This window comes from Varanus komodoensis, unplaced genomic scaffold, assembly GCF_004798865.1.
Source record: "Varanus komodoensis strain SLA01 unplaced genomic scaffold, ASM479886v1 scaffold227, whole genome shotgun sequence".
Taxonomy (NCBI): domain Eukaryota; kingdom Metazoa; phylum Chordata; class Lepidosauria; order Squamata; family Varanidae; genus Varanus; species Varanus komodoensis.
The window spans coordinates 452-10,049 of NW_025335622.1; the positions used below are offsets into that span (position 1 = coordinate 452).

Consider the following 9,598-nt stretch of genomic DNA (forward strand, 5'->3'; position numbering starts at 1 on the left):
ACAAAAAAAGAATTGTCAACAAGAAAAATTGGAGGAAGAAGATGGGGATTGAATGGAAATCTTCTAGTCCAAGAAAATAATAGGAAGAAGTCAGAAAAAAACAGGGAGAATTCGTTAGACTAAGTAATACAAGTGATGTCTTGACAGCAAAAGTAAGGGAAGCCAAAAAAGCCTCAGTAAGAGGATTTTTTTTAAACAATAGCATCTAAAAACAGAAGAGGAACAATAATCAGAAGAAAGTAAAACAAAAAGTCCTGTAACAAATTCAAATACTAGAGGATCACCATTAAAACAAAAACAAAAATTAAGGTAAATCAATCTTAACTGGACACAGACAAATTTGAAACTAACGAGACATGATAGAGACAAGAGAGACACAAAGTACCGTATTTTTCTCTTTATAAGACACACCTGACCATAAGACACACCTAGTTTTTAGAGGAGGAAAACAAGAAAAAAAATATTCTGAATCAAATGGGTACATAATCACAGGCACATTCCCCATCTCTTCCCCATTGGCTGCACATCTGACAGACTTGCTGCACGCACATATTCGCTCTATAAGATGCACACACATTTCCCCTTACTTCTGAGGGGGGGAAAGTGTGTCTTATAGAGCAAAAAATATGGTAAGTTAAAATTTCTAAAACAGAGCTATATTGAACATGCAATAAACCTGGAAGAGATTTGGCATATCATCTTAAGAGAGAAATGGAAAGATCTGTAATGGGGTGAAAAAAGATAATAAAATTATATATGGGCAGGATGGGGGTGCTCTTAAAGTCATGGGGATACATGCAGCATCCATCTGCATGTATGGGCCGCCATCTTTAGTTGTTGCCGTCCATGTTGGTCAATCCTATCCCCATAGGCTAAGTTGTTATTTTTCCTAAAGTTTCTTCTATACAGAACAAGCAGGGACATCCAATGAAGTTCAGAGGACAGATATTTTTCTTCCACTCTGCAACTCTGGAAGAAAGACTACCACTCTGCGAAGAACCAGACCTGATTGAACCAGCTGTTCCATGTTATGGCACGGGGACTGATGCTGAATGCTTGGTCTGGAGCAGCCTCAGCTTCCATTCTCCCAACATTCACTCTTTGAAAAGACTGGTTTGAGGACACGATCCAATTGATCACATCAAATCCAGTGACTAACTCTCCATCCTGGTTAAAAGAAACCTTGTCCCCAGCACTGTTGTTAAACAAAACAAGCTTCACAAAATGGTGGAGCTGGAATGAAAAGGAAAGTGCTCAGAAAAATTGTGAGAGGGTCATGCAGACAAAAAGACAGAAATACTTGCACTGGATGGCTGCCATTCTTCTCCTTATTTGTCCTAGGTCCCCTTATGCTTTCAGTACTGACTTTAAGCTACAATAATTTTCTCATTGTTGTTTGATTGAATTGCTATGGAAGTTTGAGTTAATTTTTCAGAGAGTCTAGAAAAGTATTTCATGTAGGAGAGCCTAATTTAAAAGTTCAGGTACACACACACATCCTTTAGGATATTGCTTTTTCTGTAAGAAGATTGATGCTTGATCATTTAGTTCAAATAAAAAGTGAATGAGTTTCATTATTTTACATGGATTTTTTAATATACAAAGCTGTGGTTCTCTCCCACATGAGTCTATTCAATCAATTACCTGCCATTGTAGATGACTCTGAACCATAGGTCCCCCACTGGTCACCATTTCCCTGTTCTTCAGACGAGAGAAAGACGTGGCATGCAAGGCATGGGCCATCGCATGGACAGCATTATAGACATTGTAGCTGTGGCCAGTAAAACTCATTTCAAAAAATGACCCAGGAAGATGCTCCAGCTTCTCATCCCCATTGCAAATATCCCCATCTAAATTGTCCAGAAATTGATCTGGGAATGCGCAGCTGAAGGCCTGTTGCCAGAAAGACCTAATGAAACCATCTCCTTTTGGACTGGAAGGGTCTTGTGCATTAAGGAATTGTTCAAATCCTGGGACTTCATTGGATTGAATTCTGAAAGACAGTGCGCCATGGAAAAAGTCTGTGTTCCAATTCCTTTGAAAAAAAATGATGTGAGCTCCACCTGAGCTGTCACAATCTTTACTTTGCCGATTGGTGTATTTGGCCCATGTTGTTGTTCTGATAGGTATGGTAAGAATCTAAAAAATGCCATGGAATAGGATTCTCCATTGGCCACCAATACATTTGCTGTCCTGACCTGAATAGTATCACGTATCTTTGCCCCCTTCTCTGTAAAGGTGCTTATGTCCCTGCCAAGAGCAGGTGGAGGGATTTTTTCAATGAAATCAAAGCAAATACCACTCTCAGAAAACAGTGGGACCACCATCTGGAGGAATCGTTCTCCATTGTCATTATCCATAACGACTGTCCCAATCCATGTCCACCGGAAAAGCAGCAGCAAAGAGAGAATCCCTGCATACTGGAGGGACTCCCTTGGAGTCCTGTTGCAGAAGGTCAGGCCCGGGGCTTTGTAATTCATCACTGGTGCAGAGCCATATATGAACTATGGAGATACAAGAGGAGAGGGAGAAGTGCCAAATAATACAGCAATTATTTGACAGCTTTGTTGTTTTCATGTGTAACATCAGCTATATTCAAAACAATATTAAAATAGAAGTATCCAAGGTGAGTCACGGCACATGTGTGCACTTCCAATGGTGCTGGAAAAGGGATTGCCAATATAACCCCCTTTGACTTTTTTCAATATCCACAGCTCACACCTCCTGATGACCTCTCCCAGCAGTTTCATATAGATGTTAAATAGCAGAGGGGATAGAATGGAGCCTGTGGTACTCCATGGCATAGCTGCCATGGCGCAGAGACATAGTCCCCCAGCACTACCTTCTGGAATCGACCGTTGAGATAGGAACAGAACCACTGCAAAGCAGTGCCTCCAACCCCTAATCCCGCTAGCCTATCCAGAAGGATACCATGGTCGATGGTATCGAAAGCTGCCGAGAGGTCCAGAAGAAGCAACAGGGATGCACTCCCCCTGTCCTTCTCCCTGCACAGGTCATCGTACAGGGCGACCAAGGCAGATTCAGTACTGTACCCGGGTCTGAAGCCGGACTGGAAAGGATCCAGATAATCAGTTTCATCCAAGAGTGCTTGGAGTTGTCCCGCCACCACTCGCTCCTAACCTTGCCCAGAAACGGGATGTTGGCCACAGGTCTATAGTTAGTGGCCATCTCTGGATCCAGTGATGCTTTCTTCAGGACCGGTCATATTACCGCCTCCTTTAAAGGGGCAGGCACTCGACCCTCCCTCAGAGAAGCGTTAACCACTTCCAAGATCCAGGTCCCAATCCCGTGCTTGGAGTTATTTATTAACCAAGACGGGCAAGGATCCAATAGGCAAGTGGTGGGACATACTCGTCCAAGCACCTTGTCCACATCATTGGGCCGCAATAATTGAAATTCCTCCAACAATTTTGGACCAGATGGTAGCATTGGCATCTCCCCAGAGACCTCTGATTCATTAGTGGAGTCTAGCTCGTGACGAATCTGAGCGATTTTCTCCCTGAAATGCCTGGCAAAGTCGTCACAGTGGGCCTTTGAGGGTGGTATCGGATCTTTCTTAGGACCCGGGAGAACCAGGCCTTGTACCACTCAAAAAAGCTCCGCCGGACGGCATTGTGAGGAGGCAATGGAAGCTGGAAAAAACTTCTTTTGTGCCGCCTTTACCGCCACAGCATAGGCCCGATAGTGGGCTCTCAAGTGTGTTCGGTCAGATTCATCCCGTGATTTCCTCCACCTACGCTCCAGTTGTCTCCCAACCCGCTTCATCCCCCGCAATTCAGGTGTATACCAAGGGGAAGAGCGGACTCTGCCCGGTGGGAGAGGACGCTTGGGAGTGATCGTGTCCACAGCCCTGGTCATCTCTCCGTTCCACAGTTCGACCAGAGCCTCGACAGGAACACCAGTCTTGTCAGCTGGAAACTCCCCCAGGGCCTTCAGGAATCCATCCGGATCCATCCTGCTCCAGGGGCGGGCCCATACAATTGGGTCTGCCCTCTTATAGAGGGAGCGGCCGCTCTCGAGTACAAACCTCACCAGGAAGTGATCTGACCATGACAGGGGAGTCAAACATAAGTTCCTCACCCTCAGGTCATCCTCTTCCTGCCCCGTTGAGAAAACCAGGTCCAGAGTGTGTCCACGTTCATGGGTCGGGCAGCTGACTTGTTGAGACAGGCCCATGGCCTTCATAGAGGCCATGAAGTCCTGAGCCGCCCCGGTCAGTCCAGCCTCGGCATGGAGATTGAAGTCCCCCAGGACCAACATCCTAGGGGTCCTCAACACCAGGTCCAAGACGGTCTCTGTCAGCTCAGATAGGGAGACTGCTGGACAGAAGAGTGCACGGTACACCAATAGAATCCCCAATCTGTCTCGTTCGCCCAACACCAAGTAGAGGCACTCTAGCCCTGGTCTCGAAGGGACCGGAAGACCCGTGAGAGAGATGGAGGCTCGGTAAACCAATGCGACTCCCCCTCCCCTCCCTTCTGGGCGTGAACAGTGTTGAACCAGATACCCGGGCGGGCACAATTGGGAGAGGGCAACATCCCCTCCCTCTCCCACCCAGGTCTCCGTTATGCAAGCCAGGTCGGCCCCCTCATCCACAATCATGTCATGGATGAGGGAAGATTTATTATTGACTGACCTGGCATTGAGCAGCAGCACCGTCAGGCCCGAGGGGTGGTTGACAAGGCTACCTGACACCCTCTGGTTGAGGGCAGAACCAGAAGGAGAGATAGGAGTCAGCCATCTGTCCATCCTTCTTCTGCGTGGACATGTTAAGCCCCTATTGCTGTAACGATCATTGCCCATGACCACGCCAATAGCAGTGCCCGTGTGTTCCCCAGGATATACAGACGTCGACATGGCCAGGGATGACTCAAAGCACTGATTAAAGCAGGGTAAAATTATAAAGCAGTTCGAAAGAGGAGAAAAAAGAACGATAAAAAGAACAAAGAAAAAAAATCCTTCCCCTTCCCTAAGATTCAGCGGTAGGCAAGCCTATTTCAACAAGAGTCCTTGGCCAGCCCAGCCCCCCTCTTGTCCCCCGAACGGCTCCGAAACGGCGGTGACCCCTTCGGCCGCTGCCCTTCTGCTGCCGGCCCTTCGGCCGCCGGCCCCGGCCGCGGCCACTGCTTTGTGGCCGCAGGGTACCTCCGAGTCCCACCCCGTCGCGCACCACGCATTCCCGATCACCTTGGGCGGCGGGCCACGTGCTGCGGCGCCGCGTGCGCCTGCGCTGGCCGCTGGAGCTGGCTTCCGTCGACGTCATGGCCACATGCGTCTGCTTGCCTCTGCTTGCACACGCGGCGGCTCTTTCCTCCAGCGCGATGGAGCGGCGTGCTGCTGGAGGTGGGCGGAAGTCGTTCTTGCAGCGCGGGATCGGTGTTTCCTGCCCAATGGAATCTTTCCACTCACACTAAATTCCTGGAAGCGCATTAGCAGCTGTGGATGGGAGGGGAATTTCAGTCTGTTCTCCTCTCCTGCTGTGCTGTGGTCCCAGTGTAAAGTGGGAGCAGCAGAAAGCCAAATGCTGTATGGGACACAAAAGTTAAGGAGGTCTGTGTGAATGTCTGAAGCACCTATTTCTTTTGTAGCCATAAGCCTGAGAGAACCTGATAGGTTTCACAGATGAAAGCAGGCAGAGAGCATGCTCTGTGCAATGAATAGTGTATTGGAGTTTGTGCCCACCATCATACATAGTCTCAACTTTGGAGCAAGCTTTATTGAGGTAAATGGAATCAGGCTGGACTTCCTTTAAGGAATGTAGGTAGTTGCAGAACTAAAGAAAGATCCTGCTTTGAGCACATAGAAATAGAATATTAGGCCTCTGATCGGAGAGATGTACTATGACCAGAGTCCCTTCATTATGTGTTATTCATTATTCATTGATTTTTTAGAATCAGGAGAAGAATCTGTGCAGTGTTCAAGGGCAAGATCTGAAAGTCTATGTTTCAAAAGTCAGGGATCAGCCATACATCCTGAAAATTCAGAACTCAATGCATTTGGTTCATTTGAAACAACAGTGACAAATGATCACACACACACCTCTCCCTTCCCACAATATGCAGCATCTTCCACCTGGTCCCATTCAATTACACATCAATCCCTGAAGAAATCTCTTTCACATACCTGCTCTAGTTTTATCAAACTCATAAATCATCTTTGAGAGCATTTCTACCTCTGAATGACAGGTGAGCATGAAGATTTCCAGTCTATTGCTCTGATTAAAATCATAAGGTAAGGTAAACTGAAAAAAAAAGTTACAGAATCAACACCCCCAAAAACAATCTCGAAGCGAGCAAGCCGCTGCCTCGTGCACCCACCTCACTGCATGCACCCACCTGCCTGCACCTCGCCTTGCTGCACCTGCCCGTACCTCACATCACCTCACTTTGCCTCGCCGAGCACCCCGCCCCCATGCCAGCCCATATGCACCGCCGGCACCACCTTTCCGGCCTGCGCCCAGCACCAGCAGGTTTCAACTGGCCCTCTGGTGAAAAAGTTTGAGGACCCCTGCTCATGACTTTAAGAGCACCGCCATTCTGCCCAGTTGCTGCTGTGGCACAAAAACAGAAAGGGGGAAAAATGCAGAGGTGGTCCTAAAAGGCCAAATGCAGCTTTAATGTAAGATGCAAGCACCTTTGATTACAATTGTCCTAGCAGTTATAGTCTCACCATTAAGAGAATGAAACTGCTAGGATGCTCTGGAAGCTGTCACTGGCCCCCAAGCTGCAAGGTTGTTCATGCCTCCTGCAGCTCCTCTCTACTATTGGGTTGGATCATGGTGTGCCAATCTGATGATGAAGCCAATTGACAGCAAGTCAAGACAGGACCACCTTTCCACCATGATTACACTGTGATAGAAGTTCATCCGAACCTAGAATTAGATAAGCCAGTTTGAGTTTGTTGTGACAAATAGTATTACTGTAGGATTTGTAGAGGTGGTGGTGGTTGAGGAGAAAGGATGCCTTAATCTGTCAGTTTCACTTTGTCCAGTATTTGACTATTTGAAATCTTAATCATTCCATCTCAAACACAAATAACTTGGAGACTGAAATGAAATTATCACTTCTCTGTCCTACCAAAAAGAAGAAGCATGGAGTCCCGGCTTCCTGCCATATTGCTATTAGAAATGAGAAGCCTGTCAGAGAAATAAGAAAAGGCAACCTTAACTGGGACCTAGCTGGTCCTTCACACAGGGATTCAGATTTGGTGTTTTGAGATGTATGCACCAAAATCATTCACCAGGAAGCACAAAACTGACAGTTTCCATTTCTTCCACATTCAGGTTATTCTAATTGCAGCTTCTTTCCATCCCAAATGCAAAGACACTTGTTACTTTTGGTAAAACATTTTATATAATGAAACAAAAATGAATTTTCACCCATCCTCAAGTTGCCATAGGCCCTTTTGGCATTGGCTGAGGGGGCTTGTGACATCACAAAGTCCCAGCAGCCAGAAATTCTGAGGGATTGGCTGAACAACAATGAGGTCAGCAATCCTCATCCCCAGGGCTGCCCCTCCCCATTTGGACCAAGAACCTTGCTGAACAAGTGTCCCAACAGATGAACAAGGGCCCAATTGCCCACCCACCCCCCCAAGTTTTCCATCCTCCCACTCTTGCCTGGAGCACATTTTTCTGGCAATTGCCATCCATGCTTCAGGCAGTGTCTTTGTGCCTACACTATGTGTGCCAACAAATATGTTTAAATCCCTCTGCTGTTTTTCCATGAACTTGTTAAATCACACTTAAAATCACATTTAATTCAATTTTTGAAACAAACCAATGCAACACAATTGTGGTGAGTTGTATGGAAGCAATAACACAAAACAGTGTGACTAACTCAGTGACAAGCCAGTCTCAGGGAATGCCTGAGTGAACAGCTGGGTTTTCAGGGGGTGTATGAAAGAGACCCAATTTTCCACCCCTGAATAGAGGGCAGATGTGACCACTGATGAGACCAGCCCTCTAGGGGTTACTTGCTGATATTCTGATAGTCTTGGAAAGGTCAGGCATCCAGGTCTGCTCTTTTAGCACAGGGTGAACGTGGACACCACTACATGTCCCAGTGAGCATCCCAGCCAGTGCCTTCTGCACTGACTGAAGCTCCCTGACCAGGCCCAAGCACCGTCCCACATAGGATGAAAACACCAAGCAAACCCAGCTGATTTTGCTGGGGAACTTGGGAACATCCTTTTCCCATCCCATGAATGAGCTACTTGTTCCATTAGGCTGCCGCCTTCTTCTGCAGGAAACTCTCTGGGAGGGTAAGAGATTGAAGAGGGAATCCATTTGGCACAAGATGGGTTTCTTCAAGAACCAAGGGCCGTCCTACCTCAGTCCAGTGGCAGAGGGATGACACAGCCCAGGTGGAGAGGGTTTCCAAGACACACATGTTCTTAGGGACTAATAGCTTGGAAGAAGACTGAATGCCTTCACTGTTTGCCGCTACAGTGTGCACTACTGACAAGAGCAAAGAGGATCAGGGAGGGATGAAGAAGGAAACCCACAGACACAGAACGAGAAAGGGGACTCTCTTCATCTTTCCTCCATCTTTGCTGAGACCCCAAGACCAAACCATCTTTGGGTACCGACTTAGCCTGGTATCCCTCAAACGGCTCCTGAACTTTCACATCTACTGGAGCCATTAACCTTCATCAGAACAAACGTAGCACCACCACACCCTTACTTGGGCCAGCATGGTGTCTTCCATGAGTTCCCTTTCTTGGTCCACTCCTCCGTCCTTCAGCATCATTTCCCTTCTGCTTCTCTTTTCTTGACTCTAGTGTGCATCCTGCGGCAGTTGTGTGTTTCCCTTTGTGTCGTGCATGAAGCCCCGACAGAAACAGTGACTCATGAGGAGACCTTGCACTTGACACCCAGTGCCCAAGAGTCGACCCCGCAACCCAACGCAGGGACGGCCGAGCCAGCTGCTGCATCTTCCTCTGAGCCCCAGCACGTTGAGCAAACGCCTGGACCTTTATCAGAGACAGAGTCATGAGAAAGAGGAAGCTGCAAGTTCTACTCAGAAGGAGGCAGAGCAAACTGCCTCTTCCCCCCCTGATGCTGATCTCCCTGAGCCGGAAACAGAAGACAAAATAGGTGTCGTGAATTTTTCAAGAGCCCAGAACAGACATATTTTACGCAGATTTGAACAGCTGCAAAGTAGACTGCATAAGAGGGAGGAAAGGCGTGACTTGGGAGAATGGTCCCACGTGGGCTCAGAGAAAGAGAAGCCATTATAGGGCTGACATCTGCTTAGCAAGGACCGCTGTTAGGGAATTTATCTATAGAATTGTAAATCTTGTAGACAATTAGCATTAAAGGACTTCAGTTTTATTGCTCTAGAATGTGTGGAATGTATACATACCGGGCTGCACCTCACGACACTTTGCTGTGGCCATTGCCTAGGTGAGCAAGACCTCCTCCGCCATTGGCTGAGCAGGTCTGTGATGTCACAAAGGCCCAACAGTCCGAGCATCCAAGGGAGTTCGAGCCTCTGGGATTGGCTGAGCTCGTGCCATAATTTGTTTGCTTGCTTGCTTGTTAATGCAACATGTATGCTGCCCCATTAGCCGTAAG

At 47.5% G+C, this 9,598-nt stretch overlaps 1 long non-coding RNA gene across 1 annotated transcript; it reads right to left on the minus strand.

The window, feature by feature from the left end:
* Positions 1 to 1,536: 1,536 nt before the first annotated feature.
* LOC123024225 lies at positions 1,537 to 8,698 on the minus strand. The gene is made up of 3 exons (XR_006414880.1): positions 6,145 to 8,698; positions 5,209 to 5,545; positions 1,537 to 2,504 (listed from the first exon to the last, which is right to left on the minus strand). It is a non-coding gene; the product is annotated as an uncharacterized LOC123024225 (long non-coding RNA).
* Positions 8,699 to 9,598: the final 900 nt, after the last annotated feature.